We start from the raw sequence: 23089 nt of genomic DNA on the forward strand, positions 1-23089 counted from the left end.
AATTGAGTTGATCTGACTTAGGCTTTTGAATTTGTAAATTAGGTTGTGATCTACATAGATCTAATGAATGACAGATCTGTACTCATATATTAAGTACTGAATATTAATAGAGAAAAAAAGTTTTTAAAGAAGACATATTTTCCTTTTTTTTTTTTAATTGAAAGATACAATATGAGATAGAACATGAGGCTTGGAATTAAAGAGACATCCTGTTATTTGGGAGGCTCTCACAATTTATTCACCATCACCTTCCCCACCTTCACTCCCCCCTTTGAATCTTAAAGCTTTTGCAATCACCTAACATTAAGCAGGCGGTCCCTAACTTTTATGAGCCACTTTAGGGTCCCAGATATGGACATGGCTTAATTTGGAGTCCTTTAAAGTTTTAGGGGAGGTTCTTTCTGAAGGGACCACTATCCTAATCAGTTTACTTCCTTTTAGAAGATAAATGTGCAGGATTTCCAGCAGCTTGTCTCTGGAACCACTGAAGATTTTCCTGTCAGCAGTGGACTTAGAGACCTACAAGAAAAGAACAAAAAGAGAGAGGCCCCTTACACCAATTCTAAAGACATTTAATAAATTACAGCTTTACAGTTAAAGGACTCCTCTTTCTTTGTTCTGTGTCTTTCACGAATTTTCTCTTTCAGAATTTTTCTGCACATGGGTGCATGTGCACAGAATATAGGAGTTTGATTTATGTTGAGAAGGTGGGAAATATGGGCATTTTTGGCAAGTCCAGACACGGAAACATTACAGGCTTTTTTCAGGATATATCAGGTTTTTTTAATGGGAATTAAAAAAATTCCCAATTATTTTACCCTCACATAAAATATCTGTTGAAATTTGCAAATGCAAAACAGGTGCTTGTATGCCTTCCTATGCTATCTCATCTGTAAACACATCTTTGAAGAGATCAAATACACACACACACATTATAACACACACACACATATATAAGTAGGTGAGAAAATGTTTACATCTCAAATTCAGATGTCCTAAAGCACTTTTAAAACTTTTCTTCCATTTATTCTTAAATTGTTGAAAGATGCATATAAGATTAACAATCCTTTAAAATGAAAATATGATTTGTTTTTCCTTTAAATGTACTAGAAATTTAAATACAGTGATATGCTTTTGAACATGAAACAGGGGGTTTTACAAACTAGGTCACTAATTCAAATCTGATCCAGGCAGTACTGATTATCCCTACAGCTGTCTATTAGGAATACCTAAACTGAATGCAACAAATAAATATCTCGTTACATTTTTACACAAATTTTTGCTTATTCTACTAATTGAAATGGAACATAATATACTATTTGTGTATTAAATTTATACTTTTGAAAATCATTCTTTATCATCTTACATATTCACAAAAGAAACAGAAAATTCGTTGTGTGCCAATACCCACACCTGTGCTCTAAAAGACACAAAGAATATATTCCCCACCTCCTGAGTATGAATCAGCAGGATATAATTCTCTCAGCTTCATCCTAGATCCTCACATACCTATGGACATGGCAGGTTAGAAGGATAACTCCTGTGTATAGCAAATCTATCTTGGCCATGATGAATTATGTCCCAGGGTACTGCAAGAACTAACAGATGAGCAAAATCATTGACCCTTACTTAGGAATCACAGTTGGTTAGAAGAAGCACTGCTTTTTGTCTCTTAATATCTCTTAGACATTTGAGAAAATACAATCTCTATTCATTTACTTCTGACCAATCACTCCACACCTTATTCCTATTAATGCTCAGGCACAATGCTAAAAATTCCCTCTCCATCTCCTTGCCTGTTTTCCTGGAAATAAATACATGCACTTTGACTATCTTCTCCAAGGGTTCTTTCCTGAAGCTATGGCAAGATTTCAGAATTCTTGGGTTTGGATGGAGATTGAGACCTGCAGCTCTTAGAGTGAGGGCATAGTGTGAAGGAGGTTCAGTTAGAATGAAATCACAATACGTTGTGTGGCTGGCAAATGTAAAATTCCTAGATGACAGTCCTACTCCCATCTGCAGTGGTTAAATCAATCCCAATGCATTGTACTTAGTTATTAATGCTACCTTAGAAGACTGCACAGTACTCAGGAAAGAGAATATCAGGTCAAAAAAGAAATATAACCATATCCTACAGAGTGCAGTTGAAAGCACTGGGACTGCTTAGCAAAAAATAGAGGAAATTTGGAATTCCCTTCAAATATCTGAAGGACTGTTATGCAGAAGATGGATTAGGCTTATTCTATAGCTTATTCTGCATGAATATGAGTAACTCCCTATGAGCAGTCCCAAGAAAGAATGGACTGCCTGCCTCCAGAGAACCTAGGCAGCATCCAGTACAGGCTAGATGGCCTCTTGGGAGTTATGACCTTTGAGCCTCTTCCCCATGCTGATGTTGAATGAATTTATGATACCAATCCAGTCAGGAGAGTTCCAAGGGGGTTGATGGAACAACTTCAGGATACTGTCAGACAATGTCATCCCAACTAGGCATATCCTCATTTTGGTCCCTTCTGAATCCAAGATTTCTTTCAAAGAGGCTGAATTCCCTGTACTGAATGTGGCTGTAAAAAGAACACAGACTGTACCATCAGAGAACCCTGGTTCACAGAGAGAATCCTGGCTCTTCCATTCTAGTAGCCATGCAAATTTGAGGAAGTCAATGAGCCCAAGAATCCCAGTCACAAAATTTAGGATTATTATTCCCATTTCACAGGGTAGTTGTGAGCATATTAAATCATCTGTATACTACCTGGTGTTTGCAGTAGGTATTCATTGTTGTAGGTGCATAAGTACATGATGTATAGATATCATAGCCTAAAAAGCCCACTTCTAGACCTCATGGTAGAGATGGTCATATTGCAGTAAATTCCGAATGCAGTGAGCTAGGGTGATGTGTGTCAAGTACCTGCTTCTAAAAAGGTTCCCTTTTCCATCAAGAATACACATATTTATGTTAATCTGGAAAGAAAAAGATCCTACTGTGGAAATTTTGCTATAAACACATAAAATGTGGTAAATGAAATAATAACCACAGTGATGAACTTTATCAAAATTTACATGAGATGAATAATGCAAAGGCAGAAGAAATTATCCTCTACTAGCAGCAGAAATCCTCCACATAGCTCTTTCTTAATTTCAAGATTCTTCTAGTAATGCAGTCTTTCTGATTATTGTTGCTCCTTTAAAAATCAAATCACCTAAAGATGGAAGCATTGGTCACAAAGACATTGAGAACTGCCTGATTTCTTTTCTTTTCTTTTCTTTTTTTTTTTTTAAGATTTATTTATTTGAGAGAAAGAGAGAGTTCTAGTAGAAGGAGAGCAACAGAGAGAGAGAGGGAGAGAATCTCAAACAGACTCCCCACTAAGCCACAATCCAAATCAGTTCAGGGCTTAACCGCATGACGCTGAGATCCTAACCTGAGCCAAAATCAAGACTCAGATGTTCAACCAACTGAGCCACCCAGACACCCCACCTGATTTCTTCTCCAAAGAGATACTTTTCAGTCTCATCAGATGACTCTTAAATTCTCAACTAAAAGTTATGATTTTCAACCAATGAGGTGATTATTTTCATACATAAATAATTGGTGAGTTTGAAAGTGGAATCAAAGATCTTGGATCTTGTCAGTCTTCACAACATGCATGGGGTATTTTTGACATGAATTTATACTTTTACCATTGTTTAAAGGACACTAACAGCCATTTCTGGGTTATTTTCAGTTTGAACAGGAACGCATATACAATTCACACTGGATTAGTAGTATTAGTTACAGTTCCTACTGGAATGATTCTATATGCTCAAGAAGGGATGATTAGATTTGATGGAAACATGTAGGCCTAAGTTAGATTGATAAACTTAAACACAGAGCTTAGTTAGGCAACCTTTTTTTTTTTTTGTATATATTTTTTTTTATTTGAGTTCAATTTGCCAACATATAGCATAAACCCAGTGCTCATCCTGTCAAGTGCCCTCTAGGCAACCTTTTCGATGATAGCTGAATCCCTTCAGGCAATCTGGTTACAATACATGACTTAATGTGGCATCCAAAGATGCCTGGCTTTCAACTTGTGAGAGGCTGGCAGTAGGGAGCTCATGTTCCAGGAACACAATTCTCGAGCCCTAGCATAAGTGCTCTTGTTCACAAGAGAGGAGGCAAATTATCCAAAGGCAAATGCTTTGGGACAGCCCCTGGCTTCCTGCCCTCCTTCATGTGGCAGTAATTTCCCTACACAAGAGGCAGAGGGCCTGTCCTTGACACACAGTGTCTGCCTTGCCTCCCACACACAAACCCACAAGAAAGTCTGACCCAGTGAGTATTAAGAAAAAAGCCCTGACCTGACCACACAGCAATTCTGGGCCATGAGCAGTAGCCACTGCCGTGCCCCTGGCAAGAGTTTCACTGCATCCAACTGAAAGTGGGCATAATAAAATTCCTTTGTCAGGAGTCCCAATGGCGTGTTGGCAATTGAGTGCATATTGTCCCCTTGGTAGGAACGACTATGAACAGCATGAAATCTATGCTTTGGCAGCAAGAGAACTTGGTGCTAGCATTTTTCTAAACTGAAGCAACACAAATGAGTTGGCCTGATACTTACAAGTTATCTTATATGTTAAATCACCTCTAAAAATAAAAACAAAAGTTTCAAAGAAAATTGTAAATCGTACAAAAGGAATAAGATGGTTAGATAAGCTTTATGCTTGTAAAGAATGATTTTAAAGCATGTGGAGAAGCATGAGTTGAGGAAACAGAATTGTGAACACCACCTAAGTTGTTTTAGTTTGTCCAGAATTCAAGGACTGAGGGGCATGGTATGAACAAATTCCCACAATAACTCAGAAAGTACTTATTTGTAATTAGTCAAAAAGTTCTCATACTCACTGTTATTACAAAGTTCAGTAAATACCAGGCATGAACTTAGGCACTAAACAAACACGAATATAAATATATACTCGTATCTCACAAATTGTGAGATACTGCCCTCACAAAAATCAATTTATAGACATAAGGGAGAAGCCCTTTGGATAGCAAAGGATAAGCAGTAAAAACTAGAGAAGTTTGACTGAAGGCATTAAAAAGAAAAATAAATGTCCTAGAGAAATATTCACATATCTTTTTTCCTCCAAAATTTCTCAGTGGGCTACTAAGCCTTCATTTTCTTTCCCCTCTCCATTCTGTTAGATCGCATAATTGATCAGAGACACTACCTCAGTTCCCTACAAGGTCTGGATCATTATTTTTTTTTAAGATTTTATTTATTTATTCATGAGAGACAGAGAGAGAGAGAGAGAGAGAGAGAGGCAGAAACACAGGCAGAGGGAGAAGTAGGCTCCATGCAGGGAACCCAACATGGGACTCGATCCCGGGACTCCAGGATCATGCCCTGGGCCAAAGGCAGGCACTTTGGGATCCCCAGGGATCCCCAGTCTGGATCATTATTACTTCTCTTTTTCCTAACTGGCTTCTGACTTATTGACCCAAAGAGGACGGCACAGCCCTAAAATAGGTTCAAGTTCTAAGTAACACAAACACAATGCTTCTTCCCAAAGGAATGTTTTGGGATTTCTTTCATGGGAATATCATGTGTCTTAAAGAACCCATATGAATACAGAAGACATCTTTGCTCATGGTCACCACTAACCTCAGGGAGCACAGATCCTGGGAACAGAAAGAAGAGAGGCATAGCTTCCACTCTCTAAGTTCCTGATACAATTTGATAAAATAAACCACTTCATTATTTGTCATCTAATTCAATCTCAAACTGAATCTGATTTGAGAAGCACAATGCTTATTAGATCAAAAATCTGGAGTTGCTTTACAAAATACGAGACAAAGATATAGAAGTATGTTTGAGCCATGCATAGTAACATTTTAAAATAGAGCACAAAAATGTATAAATCTTTTTCCTAATATGCCCAAGATTTTAAAAGTAAAATGAAGAATCTGTCAATGAGTCTGAAACTGAACCACTCAAACCAGGCTCAATGTTTATAGATGACGAAGAGCCAAACCAATAATAATATTGTGGCATTGATTCTTTATGGTCTCAGTCACACCCACCTCATCACTTAATATATTTTTTCTTCTAATATGTGTTCAATCCTTTTTGACGGCTTGGCTCAGAGCTTAGATAATGGAGCCAAACCATATCCCTTTGGTCGGTCTCAAGCTTGGCTGGACTTTCAATGACTTCCACATATTAAGAGCCACTCTCACCAAAAGCTTCATATAATAATAAAGCCACCTGCCTATCAAATAATAAGAATCAGCATTTCTTGATTAGTCATATGAGCTAGTAGTGACCATGTTTAGAGCTTTATATGCAACGTCATTTAATCCTCACAAGAACCCGCTGAAGTAGGTAGCCTTAGCTCCATTTTACAGATAGGGAATTGAGGCCAGGAGGTGAGAACTTTCCCAAGGTCACAGGGTTAGCAAATGGTGGGAACATGATTCCGTCAATTACATTAAAATTGCCACAGGTTCACACGGTGTTGTTTAGCTATACTTTGAGGCATATTTCCTGATTCACTTCTGGAAATACAGAAAGCTTCACATTGCGGCATCATGTGAAGACTGGCCAGCATTTCTGAGGTGTCTGACTGGGAAACAAATCGCTCACCTTCAGATAGTACAGAGGTCTAATGTTCACAAGCACACAACCGATGACTAACTCCCTACCCTCTGCCACCAGCACCTCCACCAACGGCAGATCTGCTGCACACCCACACGAACAATTATTTTTTGTGACTTGCAGGTTTTTTTTTTTTTATTTCATTTAATGCAATCAATGAAATATGGTGTCTCCCTGTTTGCAGATATTGGGGACTGGGTTACACAAAGTGTGAGTTACCTCAGGCCAGACCAGAAATAGCCCCAGTCCTCCCATCCCTGAACTTCAAAGCCAGCCCATTCTCCCCGTTGCTGCTGTGGTGGCTTCTGCAGTGGTCACAGGCGTGCAGCCTGGGTGGTCCCTCATATCCAAGCATTCCCTGTGCCAGGGAGCAACCACATGCCCTGGTTCTGGGGACGGGAAGGCAAGGGAGGAAAAGACAGAGCTGATAAATACACCCTGGCTTCCCTAAACTCTCCCTTTGAGAAAGTCAACTGTATATGAGCCGAATGTGCTTACACAAGGCAAAGCTTTTCAACAGCACACCACCACCCCACTCTGCCTCGGGCTTCTTCCCGACCACCACACAGCAACATGGAAGGCCACGTGGCACCTCCTGGTGTGGGGGAAGATCATGAAACTAGAAGTAAAGAGACCCAAGTTCTGACTCTGTCTCTCACAAGCTCTGTCCCTCCCAAACCCCAGTTCTCAGCTCTCTATGTCCGTCAGTATTCTTCATCCTATGTCTCTCTGGGTTTTGGGTGCTGGGGCTTATTTCTTTATTCCTCAATATAGGAAAAACAAAGTATTTCTCCCAAATTTCCTCATCCCCTGACTCTGTTAGACTAAAGTACTAGTTGATAATATGCAAGTTTTAGTGTTCAAGAGTATTCAACTGGAAACCCATCTTTTGCATCTTGGAAAGAGCAGACAGGAGGTCCCATGGAGGACCTAGGATCACCAGAACTGATCCCAGCTTTGGGAAGAATACCAAGGTACCCTGAACCTTAAAAAAAAAAAAAAAAAAAAAGTCTGGATGTTCTACAATCATGGGCTGCAAGGTGGGGAGGAAGAACTGGCTTTTCTTTGAAACTAGAAAATCCATTCGGCACCTCTGTTCAGTAGACACAAGGAGCAAATCCCATGGTCACAAGTTGTTTTATCTAAATTTTTTGTGCCGGTTTTCTTTGCTGTGAGTTCCAAGCTGCTTTGCACCCTTCCATCCTTTACAACTATTGAGTCTCTTCTACAGATCTGTGAAAATAAACAGGCCATTTCCAGATTACCAGCCAGCGACACCACATCCTGTGTTAGAACTAATGATAAATAAGAGTGAGGCAGGTAGTCCCCCAGACACATCTGGGAAGCATCCTCTTCTCTGAACAGAAGCACACAGCCTTCAATGCTAGCCAGAGCTTGTTTGGCCTTGTGGTCTGCTGAGTTGAAATGGTTATGCCATTTTTGTGTGTGTGAATCTAAAGATTATGTTTTTCATCTGACATTTTTCCTTTTTTTAAATTTTGGTATATAAAAAGTAACCCCTGGGGGAAACTACTAGCTTTAGCCATGAATCCCAGGTGTATCATAATTAGCTTTAAAACTTATTTAAAAACAGAAGAAACGAAAAACTTCAAGTTGAAGACAGCTAAAGAACTAGCAGCCACAATTTGGGCTAATTAACTCTTCTGGTAACAACTAGTGACTGGAAACTGTGGTCTCAAAGATTCTGTGATAATGTAGCTACCCAGGATCTTACCTGCACTTTTAACTTCTTTTAAATTTATCAGCTTTATGATGATTAACCACCTGAAATTATTTTTAGCACTAGTTCTTATTTATTCTTTTCCCCTATTCGATTAATGTATTCTTCACTTTTTGCCAGCTAAACCCTCCAATCTCTGCTAAATGTATAGAAATTTCATGAAACCAGTGTCACTCTCTCTCTTCCCAAACATGTGCAAACATACACTGAGGGATAAGTGTAGGAAATAATCTTTTGCATCTTGCATTTAGCATTCTCAGAAGTGTGAGCAGACTGAGGATGGGCAAAGACAAAAGTATTGCCAGCCTCCACTCAGAGAACTCTCATTTTGCTCCTTGGAATCTTAAGCAGCCCTCTCCAACTTCTCTGACTCCTCAAGGGAATGTGTTTTCACCCAGAGAAGTCTCTTGGTAGCTGATCTACAGTAAAAGGAAAACCTCACCTGCGATTATATGATGGCCTGGGAAGGGACTAGCTATCGATCCTTTAATCCTGTCCATCCTTTTGGGTTAGCCTGTGACAGGCAGCAAATGGACCTGGAGAGACTGCAATAAAAACACATTCAATCCTACTGACCTCTCTCCCACCACCTTGTAAGGACAGGTGTCCCTTCAGGAAAACTTAGGTTTTATCCAGCTTATCGTTTACACAGCCTCAGAAGGCTATTCAGAAGACTTAGACAAGAAATAAAAAATCTCTAATCTTCTTTGTGGAAAAGGAATATTGGCCCAGAAATCAAAAGAGCTGGCCTCTAATCTCTTCTCTGCTATTAACTAGTTTTTTGACTTTGGAGAAAACGGTTGCTTCATGTGAACATTAATAAGCCAGAGGATTCTGAGGGCCCCTTCCATCTATAAAGATTCTGTGAAAAAAATGTACTCACCCACTTGCTCCTTTGAAGACCAACTGCTATAACTGCTAACTTCTGTCCAAGTATCAGATAGAGGAATCAGACTCAAGGAAACCCAGATTTACATTTCATAGAACTCTTAAGAGAATTTTCCAAGACAAACATTTATCACTCTTTTCTGAAATCAGAGAGCTCTTGCAGGCCAATGTTGGTCATAAGACCTACATGAAATACAATATCATTTTGCTGATGCATTGATTACCAGTCAGAAGATAAAATTCAGATTCCCTGATGAAGCAATAAAGCAACTCTAAAAGTTGAACAAAAATAAATAAATGTGACTATAACAAATAGAAACACTAAATGAACATTTTACTCCTTATTTTGTGTGCCAGACATTGAGCTAGGAATTCCTGCCTGTGTTAACTCAGCTTAGCTTTAGAAACAGGCTCAGTCTTCTCATTATTTTCTCCAGTTATCCCCTCCCCAAGGCCAGCCTGCCATATGCCCACCTCCAGCACAGACATAGTGTGTAAGGCAAGGCCTTTATACACAGGCACACCCAACCAGTCCAAACCAATCCTATGGGCTTCCCTAGCCTTTACCTCAACACATCACTTCCTGGAAGAAGAAGAGTTTCCTATTTGTCACTAAGAAAAGAAGTCTCAGTGTTTGCCTTCTCCTGGTACACTTCCTTCAGGTCTCTGGGAGCATTTTATCTACACAAGGAGGGTCATTCTAATGTCCAGATCAATATCTGCAAAAGCTTTCAGGCTGTAATAACCATGATCTTCAGCACTCAACATATCTTAACAAGACCCCTTCCATATCAAGTGAAGTGGGCTCTTAGGTAGGGATTTTTAGACTCACTCCTTGGCTACCAGTACTTTTAGTAGAAAAGTCCATAATCGTTAAGCCAAATGCAAGGGGACAGGCATTTCCAATGATACAGTTTTAATTTTCTTTAAATCCAACCAGCACAAACTTCATCACAAAAATTGTTGCTAACTAATGAGTTGAATTTTGGCAGCCCATTAATCTTAATTTTGTAAACATTGATTTTCCCCCCCTCAATTTTGAATGGAGCTAAAATTAGCACAGGTTTTTGTTTTGTTTTGTTTTGGGGGGTCTTTTTTTAGTATAACCTCCTTTTCAACTTCCTGATACTGGATATTTTATTGCAACAAACAGCTCTATCCTTGACCAGAGTCTAAAAAGAAGTCAGAAGAGTTCTGGGAATAATGGTCCCACCTCTCATCTTGTTTCACACACTTCCCCTGTCCCTTCTGGGACACGGAGCCGCCATTGACTTCTAAGGAAATACACTTGAGGCTCAATTAAAACTATGGGGCACAGAGAAGAAGCAGCATGTCCTCACCTTTTCCTCCCCGGTAAGATCTGTTTCCAGGACCAATCCTATATAGAAGGACTTTTGAGGGTTTGTAAGATGAAACTAGGAGGTTCAAGCCAGCCCTTATTCATCCAACAACTGCTGGTTCATCTCAAGTTTCTCTCATAAATGCAAATGCCTAAAGATTAAAGTTCAAATGCCTAAAGATTAAAACTGAAAGGATCGAAAAAAAAAAAACGGAAAGGATCTTTCCCACCAAAGGGAATGCTCATGGCTTCCAGTCTTTCCCCAGCTCTCTCTGGCTTCTTAGCCATTGCCATAAAGCAAACACAGTTTAGGGAACAGCAGTTTTATTAATGTTGGAGATGTGTGGTATGAACTACAGTCTTTTCTGTTAAGCGGAGAAGATCATTTCACGTTACCTATTTTCTCATTATGCCCTTTCTTTAGCATGTTCTTACTTGAAACAGGCTACCATCTTTCCTTCTTCCTTTTTTCCTCTGTGATAGTCTATTCTAGAAGACTTTGAGCCCTTTCCCCGTATCTTCCTTAGAACTACCATATTGCAGTCTACAATTTCTCTCTTCCTTTCTCTACTATACCCGTATGGTCAGTTGCCATTGCTTCATATTTCTACTGATAAAATACCAATCCAATCTCTGAGCATCATCTGATAACTTATAACAAACCAATCACATTTCTTCCTTTGAAGCACCTGACATCTATCACTTTCCTTCAATATTTTATGTTACTCACTAAAATTCTAAAAGCAGTCATCAAATCAGTCTTGGGGGAGGGGAAAGCCTCCCCAGGCAGAAAGCTGTACTTGTGGTGATGAAGTACAAAGATCCCACGGTTAGACTGCTGACAGCGAGTAATAATCTTAGTTCTGCTACATATAAGCTGCGTTTCCTTAGTCATGTTACATAAGCTCAGAAACAGCGTCCCAGCGTCTGGACAGAATAGAGCATGTTTAACAGACAGTTAGGTTCTGAATTTTGCTAAAGCAGAGAAGAAATATTTCAAACCTTCATCCACTGGAAGACAGAGTGAGATCAGCTTACACTGACTTCACTGGGTGTGGGCTTTCACTCTGAATTTCTTGTAGTAGTCCAAGTGTGACAAAGAAGTTTCATCAAAACTATCTTTTAGCAATCGACAGGGGTTCATTAGAACTCTGTGTTGAGAATTCTGAGGCCACTGGCTCTTAGAGAAACAAAGCATGATTGATTATTAATGTCTTCTATGAAGAAGGGCAGAAAGGTGGCTTACATGTTTATGTCTGCCATCCAGGCAATGTAAACAATGGAGGTCAAGGAGGGCAATTTCAGCCAAAGAGTGACATGATAAAAGAGATGTTTTAGAAGATTAATTTGGCAACAGATTATAGGATGGGCTGCTGAGAGAGAAGAGATGTCAAAAAAGCCAATTTGGAACCTTTTGCCAAAATCAGGACAGCAACCATGCAAACAGAAAAGAAGGAATGCATTTAGGAGAGTTTAGGAACAAATCGATATACTTAGCATGACTTCTAAAGAGCCTTTAAAGAGAGGGCACTTTTTAATAGATTTTTTTAGAGCATTTTTTGGTTCTCAGCAGTATGGAACAGTGGAACAGAGGGTACAGAGATTTCCTATACACTTCCTACCCCAACACTTGCACAGCCACCTCCCACCAGAGTGGCACATTTGATACAACTGATGAACCTACACTGACACATCACAATCACCTAAGTCCATAGCTTACATTAGAGTTCACTCTCGGAGCTCTGCATTCTGTGGGTTTGGACAAAGGTATACTGACTTGTATCCACTATTATAGTATCATACAGAGTAGTTTCAATGCCCTAAAACTCTTCTGTGCTCTCCCTGTTGCCTCCCACTAGCCCCTGGAAACTGCCGATCCCTTTTACTGTCTCCGTAGTTTGACCTTTTCCAGAATGTCATGGGGTTTGAGTCACATGGTATATAGCTTTTCAGAATGCCTTTTTCCCCTTAGTAATATGCACTTAATTTTCATCCATTGGAATGAGATTTGTAGCTCATTTCTTTATAGTGCTGAATAATATTTCATTGTCTGGATGAACCACAATTTATTTACCTACTCAAGGACATCTTGGTTGCTTCCAGTCCCTGTGGGCAGGTTTTTATAAAGATGTAAGTTTTGAACTTTTTTGAATACATTATCACGCAGCCCAATTGCTCAATCATATGGTAGGAGTATATTTAGTTTTGTAAGAAACTGACAACTTATCTTTCAAAGTGTATACCAACAACAAATGAGAGTTCCTATTGCTCCACATCCTCACCAGCATTTGGTAGTACCAGTGTTCTGGATTTTGGTCATTCTAATAGGTGTGTATGTTATCCCATTGTTGTTTTCATTTGCATTTCCCCTTTGACAAATGATGTGGAGTAGAGTGAAGGCATTTTGATTCTTGAGAAGGTTACTATATTGGCTAGTTCTTATATTAGCAAAGAGTCATTTATTTCATTCATCCATTCCTAAGCACTGTCACCTAGCAGACAGAAGATAAGAGAGCATTTGAAAGACAATACAGGTAAGTTTCAACAAAAGACAGGTAAGGGAAAATTTGGATGAGGTGCATTCCTAACGTCCTTGGTGATTATTTTGGTAAATATGGTAAAGCTCACCCTCGTAAAACAGAGGCCACCTACAGGGAGTCAACAACCTTGGGCAGAGGTGTTAGAAGAGACTGCGAATAAATCTTACCTTCTTCATAATTTTGACTGGCAACTCTAGCCCTACCTTAGTTCATTCACTTTTGTCTCTCCATCTTGGGACAGATGACTATGTGTATAAGTTACATCATGGCAGTTATACTAGAAGACACAAGGCTGACACCAGACTTTTCAAGGACAAGTTTCAAGGGCAAGTCTCTTTAAGGCTCCTGAAGGATAGGGCAGAGGGAAAAGGAAGACATTGATTATAATTACTAACATTGCAAATGTATTTATTTGTTAATTTGTTGAGGGACCACTATGCATGAAGCTCTGAATTAAAAACCATTTCAGGGATCCCTGGGTGGCGCAGCGGTTTAGCGCCTGCCTTTGGCCCAGGGTGCGATCCTGGAGACCCGGGATCGAATCCCACGTTGGGCTCCCGGTGCATGGAGCCTGTTTCTCCCTCTGCCTGTGTCTCTGCCTCTCTCTCTCTCTCTCTGTGACTATCATAAATAAATAAAAATTTTAAAAATATAGATCTCTTTAAAAAAAATTAAAAAAAATAATAAAAAAAATAAAAACCATTTCAGATGAGATTGGGCATGTACAGGGTAGTAGGGCCATTGACACATATTTTGTGGTGGTTTTTTTTTTAAGATTTTGTTTATTCATGAGAGACACAGAGAGAGAAGCAAAGATATAGGCAGAGGGAGAAGCAGCTTCCCTTTGGGGAACCCAATGTGGGACTTAATCCCAGTACCCCGAGATCATGACCTGAGCCAAAGGCAGATGCTCAACCACTGAGCCACCCAGGTGTCCCTAGACACATATTTTGATTTGCCGTTTGCTTTTTTATTTGGCCCATTGCTTGTGCAGTAGTATTTTGTTTCATATTTACATTAAAGATTTAATATTTACATTGCAGATTTTCCAACTCTGTTTTATTGTTGTCCCTTAGTTTTTATACCATTGTATTTAGAAAATATACTTGGCGTGATTTCAGTCTTCTTAAATTTGTAATATTCATTATGTCTCTTTTTGTGTGATTTAGCCAGGGGAGTCTTCTGTGTGTACTAGAAGAAAATGTGTTTTCTACTTTCCTTGGATGGAAGGCTTTACCTTTTAGATAAAGTACATTTGAAGTAAAAAATGTTTTGTTGGGAAAAAAAATCACTTTAACTGAGGGTATTCATATAAAATAAAGCATATCAGGGATGCCTGGATGGCTCAGTCAGTTAAACGTTTGCCTTCTGCTCAGGTCATGATCCCAGGGTCCTGGAATCAGAATCAGGTTCTGCACCAGGCTCCTGCTTCTCTCTGCCTGCCACTCATCCAGCTCATTCTCTCTCTCTCTCTCTCTCTCTCCCCCCTCTCTGACAAATAAATAAATAAAAATCTTTAAAAAAAAGTTTAAAAAATAAAATAAAGGGAGGGTATTTAGGGGGAATGGGTGAAATAGGTAAAGGACATTAAAGAATACACTTATGATGACCACTGAGCTCATGTATAGGACTGTTGAATCACTATATTGTACACCTGAAACTAATACTGTATGTTAACTATATTGGAATTAAAATTAAAATTTAATAAAAAAGAGTTAAAAAAATAAAAAGTACTTCAAAATTATAAGAATGATGTATATCCTCCAGAAACATACATTCTGCCCAGGAGAAAAGACAAATGTTTATTAAAATTAAGGAATACAGGAAGAGATGGCGAATGTCGCTGCCTTAGAATAGTAAGCAGTAGTCTTAATTATGCTACAAGTTGAGTGAATGATTTGGGTTATTACAGGAATAACCATTCATGTAAGTTCTGAATCACAGAGATCTCCCAAAGCCAGACAAATGCTAGGCAAATGGGAATAACCAATGAGGAAAGGCTGTTTGGAGAGGACTGTCCCTGACTGGGGCTCCCTCCTTCCTGCACGAATGTGTTGATTATGTGAATGCGACTAGGCTGGGGGAAAGATGATTGGAACATTTCCTTAGACAATGGCCCAATTGAAAGGTCACTTCCTGCCACTTTCCATATCCCTGAGGGGGAATCCCATACTGGCTCCCAGTAAACAGAGCTATCTATGTTGAAAGCCAGGCTTCCAAACAAATCCTGCCTGCCAGAGTCATAGGCCTCCGCTTTGGAGTTTAGGGATGAATTAAAGATAAGTATTCATGCTTAAATGTCCACTCAAATATAATGAAATCTGTACAGTTTTTCAATTTACAATCATTGCAAAGTAGCTGTATTTTCCTCTACTTTGTTGACTCTATGATTTTTCATATCATCTGAGAAACAGAAATTCTTCACTCCCAAATGAGCAACATTTTGAACTCAACCCTGACCCTAACATGATAAAAATCTGTGCCGTTGAAAAGAAACATAAAGTGTTTTGTTGTTTTGTTCTGTCTCTTCCCCTGAAAGCCATCCAAGGCCAGAATCCTGTTGCCTTTGTTCACAATAAATACGACATAGAAAGAACATGGTATTTTAGACAGAGCTTTCAGAAAAATCCATATAAGGGCAAAAAAGAAACATTTGATGCTGAATTCTTTCCTAATTTAAGACATTTTGAGTCCGGTTTTTGTTTAAAAAAAAAAAAAATTCTTAAGAAGAATTCCAGGGCAAGTGTTCCTGGGATTTCTTGTGTGAGCTGACAGTAGTAATCAGCAGACATTGTCCAAGTCATTGAAGGAACCCCGGATAACCGAAGTGTCTCTTCTGTGTGCCCAGCCAGCAGCAGCCTGCACAGAGATCTCATTCCTTCCCCAGCCTGCATCTTCACCCCAAGTCCTGACATACTTCAGTTCTTCAGCAGCATTTTAAACTTGTCGGTGTGTTGTTTTGAAATTGCTCTCAAGTTACTCCTTGGAAACTATGCATGATCCAATGCAAAGCAGAAGGTCTGTACAGAATCACCTGGACTTTTATTAAATTGTAGATTTCTGACCATGCCAGGAATTGCTGAATCTGGAATATCTATGGGAAAGATCTTGGTATCTGTATTGTTAGAGACTCTCCTGTGGTTTGAATCTCCAATGCAAAGAATCCTGGACTTTGAACTCTAGTCTTAGTTTCACTATTAAACATTCATTATAGACTTTCAGCCAGTTATTTTAATCTCTACAACTCAATTTTTTCAACTATAACACAGGATTGTTGTGAAGTAATGTATGCAGAAGTACTAATATAAATTAGAAAAAATATTCATACATATACTCGTGAATCTCTTAGATGATAAAGTCTTGGACATCCAGGAACTTCTTTATTGTATTTTCCTTATTGGTAATGTCATATTTCTAGCTGGATTTTAGTGAATAGTTGCTTAATGTGCTGTACAGGACAAGACTTGGAAGCATTTGCAGCCTGATACTTACAGGAAAACAATTAACATCCAAGAGTCCATATCAATATAGAATTTACCTTGGGTGAATTTACCATTGAGCTGGGTCTTCTCTAGGACTGGCAAGTTAATCAACTATCAGAGTCAATTAAAGTTAATAAGGCTATTGTTTGCTGTCTAACAAAGCTTATAAGATGGACATGTAAGGCCTCCTTGCTCATTTGTTTAATTTTCCAGGAGAAAAAGAACTCAAATAGCCTGGTAAGTCATGTTGACTACCCAACCTGGATCAAAAGAAGAGTATGGAGATTTTTCTTTCTTTTTTTAACTGGAAAAAAAAAAAAAAACCTTTTATGAAGGACATTATTTTACTGATTTTCATGTCAATACTTTGGGCACTATATTATATCTCTATTTTACAAATGAATAAACTAAATCACAGGGAAGTTAAGTAACTTTCTCTGACAGCCTGATCTGTCTGTCTCCACAAGAGGAGACAAGGGAAAACTTGTCAAAGGATCCTGCTGATTACTTGGGCCTGGTAGGACATCCTACACCCACTGAGAGGTGAGCTGACTTTCACTGAGGTATCTCACTCCTGCTCTGTCCTCAGGCTAACCACCTCCCTTTTTAAAATTGAAATACCTATTTCTATAAATATGACAAAGTCTTCATTCAGATTTAAATCTGTTATACTTGTGAAGTCAGTGTTTCCAACAAGTTCATTTTTTTTTACAAGTTCATTTTTTACGGTAAAAAGATAAGCATTTTTTATAAGAATAGTTACACATTTATGATCATGACTATCAGAAAAAAATATATAACAAGTATATCAAATCCTAATTTCAACAATAGTATTACAAAGATGGAGGTTAAATAATTTAAAACGGTCAAATGATATAAAGTTAGTTAAAAAAAAAATATCTGGGCACCTGGGTGGCTCAGTCAGTTAAGCATCTGCTTTTGGCACATGTTATGATCTCAGGGTCCTGGGATACAGCCCAGAGTCAAAGTCCCTGCTCAGTGGGGAGTCTGTTTCTCTCTCTTCCTCTGCCCCTCCCCCTGCTCTTTCTTTCTCTCTTTCTATCAGATAAATAAATAAAACTTAAAAAGAAAATAGAAGAAAAAATGTTAAATAACACTTAAGGTATTGTACAAATATGACCATTTTGTGGAAGGAGTAATAAAGACAATTTGGGAAGAACTACTTTAAAATGGTTTTACTTACTTCTGTTTCATTCTGAGTTGCTTTTATATTTTAATCTTAAGAAAAAAAATTTGTTTTCAAGTTTTTCAGTGGCTGCTTCGAAGTAGCCTCTTTTGAACCAACACCATATATGCATTTCATTTGACTTTTGGCTGCTGATGCCATTACTGCAAATCACACTAAATATAAAGATAGTAAGAACAGCTCCATTTATGACTTTTGGCATGGATTATCCACCGTTCTTGCCCTCATACATACACTATTGATATTTACCAGAACTCCTGTGAGGCAGGTACCATTCTCTCCAATTCATAGACGAGCCAACTAAGATTGTAGAGGTGGAATAATTTACCTACAGCTCCCTTACTACATGTAGGGACCAAAAATTGAACCCACATCTATCATTCCCAAAAGTATTTGTTCTTTCCCCAATTTATGTTACCTCTCTATATCAAATTTCCTAAAATTTATTGCCGTGAAAATATTTTAAAATGTCTTATATAGTAAGGTTTCAGGGAGTACATTACAGTTATAGGAGAACTATAGGCTATATCTGTGTGTGTGTACCTTTAAGAGAACTCAATTGATTATATTTTTAATGGGTTACCTTTGAGAGGTCTGCCAATTATTTTATCACCTCTTCTAGAAGTCAACATTCCCCTGCTTCTCTTAGGGATGAAGGCCTGGCAGCTACATTTGTACATGAGACCCCATATTTTATATAACCAGGGTCAACACCTATCCTAAACCAAAGTCAATCTGATTGATTTTCTTTCCTGCAAATCTGTTCTGAGGACCACTTGGCTAAACAGAAGTCATATAAATTTGGGAGCCATGGGGCAGGAGAGGAAGAGAGAAGACTGAAACAGAGTTGCACCTAGAACCAGAGAATTGGGCCTTGAGGAAAAAGTGAGAAAGAGCAAGGACTACTATCTGGACTCCTACTTACAGCACATCATGAGCCTCAGTTATTGTATCTTCTGCCCTTATATTTTGTGAAGTATCCTTACAATTAATTTTTATGTTTTAGTTAAGCTAATTTGACATGGATCACTGTCACTGTAACTAAAAAGGTATTAAGTAATACAATGTTAGAAAGAAATCTCTCCTTAAAAACATTCTGCAGTGAGTGATTCTGAACCATTCAGTTTCTTCTAATCATTTACTGGTAGTGACCATATGACAAATGATTTCAGTTACTTCTAGAAGCCAATCCATTTGACTATATTATAATATACACACTTAATAAGCAGATAAATGACTCCAGTTCTTTGTTGGGTTTGATTAAATTGTCCAAATACTTCCTCATCATAAAGTATTCAAATGAGAAAATATTACATTCTCCTCTAAAGAACAGAATCAGAAAAGATAGTCTTTACCAAATAACTCCTGTTCATCTCATTTAGGTTCCTTTTAGTTGTTTCTTCTACTCATCTTAAGTATTCTTACTAGAAACTCTAGGATAATTTTTGACACAGACAAAAGTAGAGGCAGATTTAGTAATCAAAACATGTATATTTAAAAATTGTCCCTTACTTAGCATATGTTAATATGGTGGTTCATACCAGAGGGACAAAATAAAAGCATTACAAGAAATGACTGCAAAACACAAGCACTCTGGATAATTCAAACTAAGCCTTCTGGTTGGTTCAGACAATTTGGTTTTGATTTCATACGTCACCAAAATGAGACATTAAAGAAGACTCCTCATAGAGTACTTTTTTGTTGTTATTCATCCACGTTTTCCCCTGGGTTTAAGAAGGGGGGGGGGGGGGAACAAACAATGGAAACCAAAGAATTTTTTCATTGAATTGATTTTTAAAAATGAGTTTGACAATTAAAATCAGATTTTTTAAGAAAGAAAAAATACTTCTGAGTAAAGCACTAATACCAAAAGTTTTAGCAGAATGTGGATTAAATTATTGGTTTTTAAACTACCCCTTAAAAATGGCATTCACTCTGGAATGGAAAAATCAGTAGATCCAAAGTAGAACAAGGTTTTGACTAGCAAAATTAGAGCTAAATTAAAACTTGGTGTAAATGAATTGCAAATTTCATAATCCCAGGAAAACTCTGACTAAAACACCTTCCTAGCTGAAACTAATCTTTTTCTAAGTGTCTCTTTTAAGTGATTGTTTCTGGTTTATTACAGAAATTCTTCAGGTTATAGCTCCTGCAGTTTAATCCTCCACGTAGATTTTTGGTAGCAAATCTCCTGAGTATCCAGCCTCTTGGCCTTGTTTCTTTTGGTCTGAAAGTTGTTCTTTTCAGTGCTTCTACCCAAAAGAGGAAAAGCAAATCTAGAGATGAGGGAGGTGCCATTGCCATAGGACTTGGCAGGTGCTAAAAGATCAGAGTGTTAGGAGACCATAAAGTTATAAATACATGTTTTTAAAGAAAAAACTCTTTTAAAAAAAAAAAAAAAAGAAAAAACTCTTTTAGTAGTACATAAATATTATTGTGTATCATGCTGTAGATGAGTTTCCTTCTACAAAGTGAACACTTTGCTGAAAACTGAGCTAGCAGATGTCGGTTTTGAAAGGAAGAATTAATGCTTAAGGTTTAAATTTAATATATTTGTTTAAAATCTAAAAACTCAAAGTGCGTTACCCATTGAATTGATCAGACCACTAAGAATAATTATTAGGCACTATTAATATATTAGTATATAGCAGAATAATGGACCAGGCTGTCCCTATACTGAAGAATAAGAGCTTTCCATGAGAGTCTCTTAGAGATAATCTCTCTCTCAATTCCCACAATGGTGCTTTAACCCCTGGTTAATGCCAGTGAAAACCTATAGCTGTTAAAAAGCAAATAACTTAAAGCCTCTATGTAAACTCTTCTTGCTGCTTATAGGATTCTTCCTCTTACTCCTCTCAGCAGAAAAATATATTTTTTTCTTAGTCTCAATTTATATGTTGTCCCTTCTATAAAGCTTCTCCCATTTCAGCTCCTTCCTCTTGCCCAAACCCCACTGCAGCAGAGTCAATAAATCAATCATGCCCTCTGTGTTACCATAGTACAGCACTTATTAGTTCTGTATGCATGGGTTTATCATCACGATCCTGGAAACTTTTAAAAGTGGGAACAATATGTAATTCATTCAATGCTTTATTTACAACAGGTACTCAAAAGATGTTCATCAGAAACATGTGAATAAAATCCTCTTAACACAAGTGAACACGTATTCACTCATTCAGACCTCTATTCAACAAGTAATGTTACTTGGATATATTTTGTGTCTTATTGCAAAATATTTTCTCACAGACCTAGAGGTCATTGGAAATCTTTCAAATGCTTGACATCATGCAGTGGTCAAGGGCAGAGTAAAAGAGACAAAACAACAACTCCTCTTGCTTAAAAATTTTGCCCTTGGCTATCTCTGATGCTAAACATATAGCAGGTGCTTGATGAAAACTTGTTGAATGATTGATTGATTGATTGATTGGCTGATTGATTATAGCTGAAGTTCAACTGTTTTCTGTCATAGCAGGTGATAAAAATACCTGCTAAAATTTTCATCTTCTACAAAAATTTTCTTATGAAGTCGTTTTGTCCTGACAACCCACATGAGACTGATGTCATTCCTCACTAAAACCTTCAAAATTTCTTGTATTGATATCTTTATATTCTAAATACATCCATTGATGTTTATGTAGTATTTGCTCATGTTTTATGCTCCTTCTTTAAAAGCCAGTTTTCTCAAAATGAGAGACAAACATTTTACCCCTGAACTAAAAAACTGTGTATTTGTGCTTCTACGTATTAGGAAATTTGATTGTTTTTCACCGGGACAAGGATCATTCATATCAACAATGATTATCTAGAGACAGGGCAAGTTTGGGGGCTCCTTCTGAAGTCTCATCCAATGAAAAATTGCATTTGGAGCCATGCTAGTATCAAGCATGAATGGCCTTATCCCAAAGTTCTTCAGCTTTCAGAGTTGGAAGAGACTTTAAGAATAATACATTTCAAGTTTAATGCAAGGATCCCTTAAAAAAAATTTGGTAAAATCTGTCTGGATACAACCAGTGACAGAAATCATTTTCCTCACAAAGCGCCTATTCCATTTCTGAAGAAGGCTAATTCTTAGAATGCACTTCCATTTACTGAGCCAAAATCAGATTCCCTGAACTTCAAACATTGATCCTGGCTCCAGCCTCTAGTGTTTCAAAGATTTAATCTAATCCCTCTTCAAATATTGAAAAGCAGCCATGGTTCCCTCTAGGTATTTTCCAGTACAGCCTATAAACCTGACTAAGTCTGTATCATCCAGCACACATGTGTCTATTAACCACAAGGACATCATGAGAGATCACTTCAAAGGCACTGCTCATGTACTAATGCCAGTATTTCTTTAACTGCCAATTAAATAAGCAAAGTGAATTGGTCATGATTGCTGCTCAGAAACTCAGGTTGGCTCTTAGTGATCACTGCCTACTTTTGGGTGCACATATGCAATCTGCTTAATAATTGATTTGGCAATTGGCACATTTTTGTTTCCAGAACCCATATTTCATTCTGTATCAGTCACAATTCACCTAGGGGAGGGTGGGTCTCCAAGTACTTGAAGCTGGAGGGGAGTCGATTTAATACAGGGAACTGGTTCCACAGATGCAGAAAGGCTCACTGAACAGGAAGTGGTGAGGCAACCCAGAGATTAGAAATAGCAGGAAGTCACTAGGACTTCTAGGCTAGAGAAGAAAAAGCAGGAGCCTGTGATACCAGGGCCAGGGGTTAGTTAGGGTCATCTAGAGGAAGATGAAACTGTGACAGGAATGTAGAGCAGGAGTTGCAGCTATAGAGAAGACACTACTGAGACATTTCCAGAGATATCCCCCCAGGCACAGAGAAACGAAGGATAACCTGGTTTGCCCCTTCCTCCAGCCGTTTACTTTCCCACTGAGCTTCCCACCAGCTGAACCCATTAGAGAACCAGCTGACTCTCTGGGAAACTCAGCCAGTGCAGGCAAGGGGTGCAGAGCAAAGCAGGGGAGGGGTAGAAATGGGTGCCTTTCCACAACACTCCACAATTTTTTAAAGACACCACACCTAGAGAATATCTCAGGACTTCTCATAACTACCTTAATTACAGCACTTCTTTCATTACCGTTTGTTTTGAAGGTTTCTCCTTACATAAATGTCTTCCCTAAAAACCTGAGCAAGCATGACATCACTGTGTTGTTACTCTTATTGTCATTTGCCTCCACAGCTTTTACCAGTGGGCTGCATACAGAAAACACTAAATTAATGCAATTAGTCTGATTCTGGAAAA

The 23089-nt window shown here is 38.3% G+C and overlaps 1 long non-coding RNA gene across 1 annotated transcript in view; it reads right to left on the bottom strand.

The window, feature by feature from the left end:
• Window positions 1-212: 212 nt before the first annotated feature.
• The window catches only part of LOC144294043 (uncharacterized), a 144679-nt gene continuing 121802 nt past the window's right edge, over window positions 213-23089 (bottom strand). The window contains exon 4 of the long non-coding RNA XR_013361448.1: window positions 213-519. This is a non-coding gene — a long non-coding RNA (uncharacterized LOC144294043). The remainder of the gene's footprint in view (window positions 520-23089) is intronic.

This window comes from Canis aureus, chromosome 2 (assembly GCF_053574225.1).
Source record: "Canis aureus isolate CA01 chromosome 2, VMU_Caureus_v.1.0, whole genome shotgun sequence".
Taxonomy (NCBI): Eukaryota; Metazoa; Chordata; class Mammalia; order Carnivora; family Canidae; genus Canis; species Canis aureus.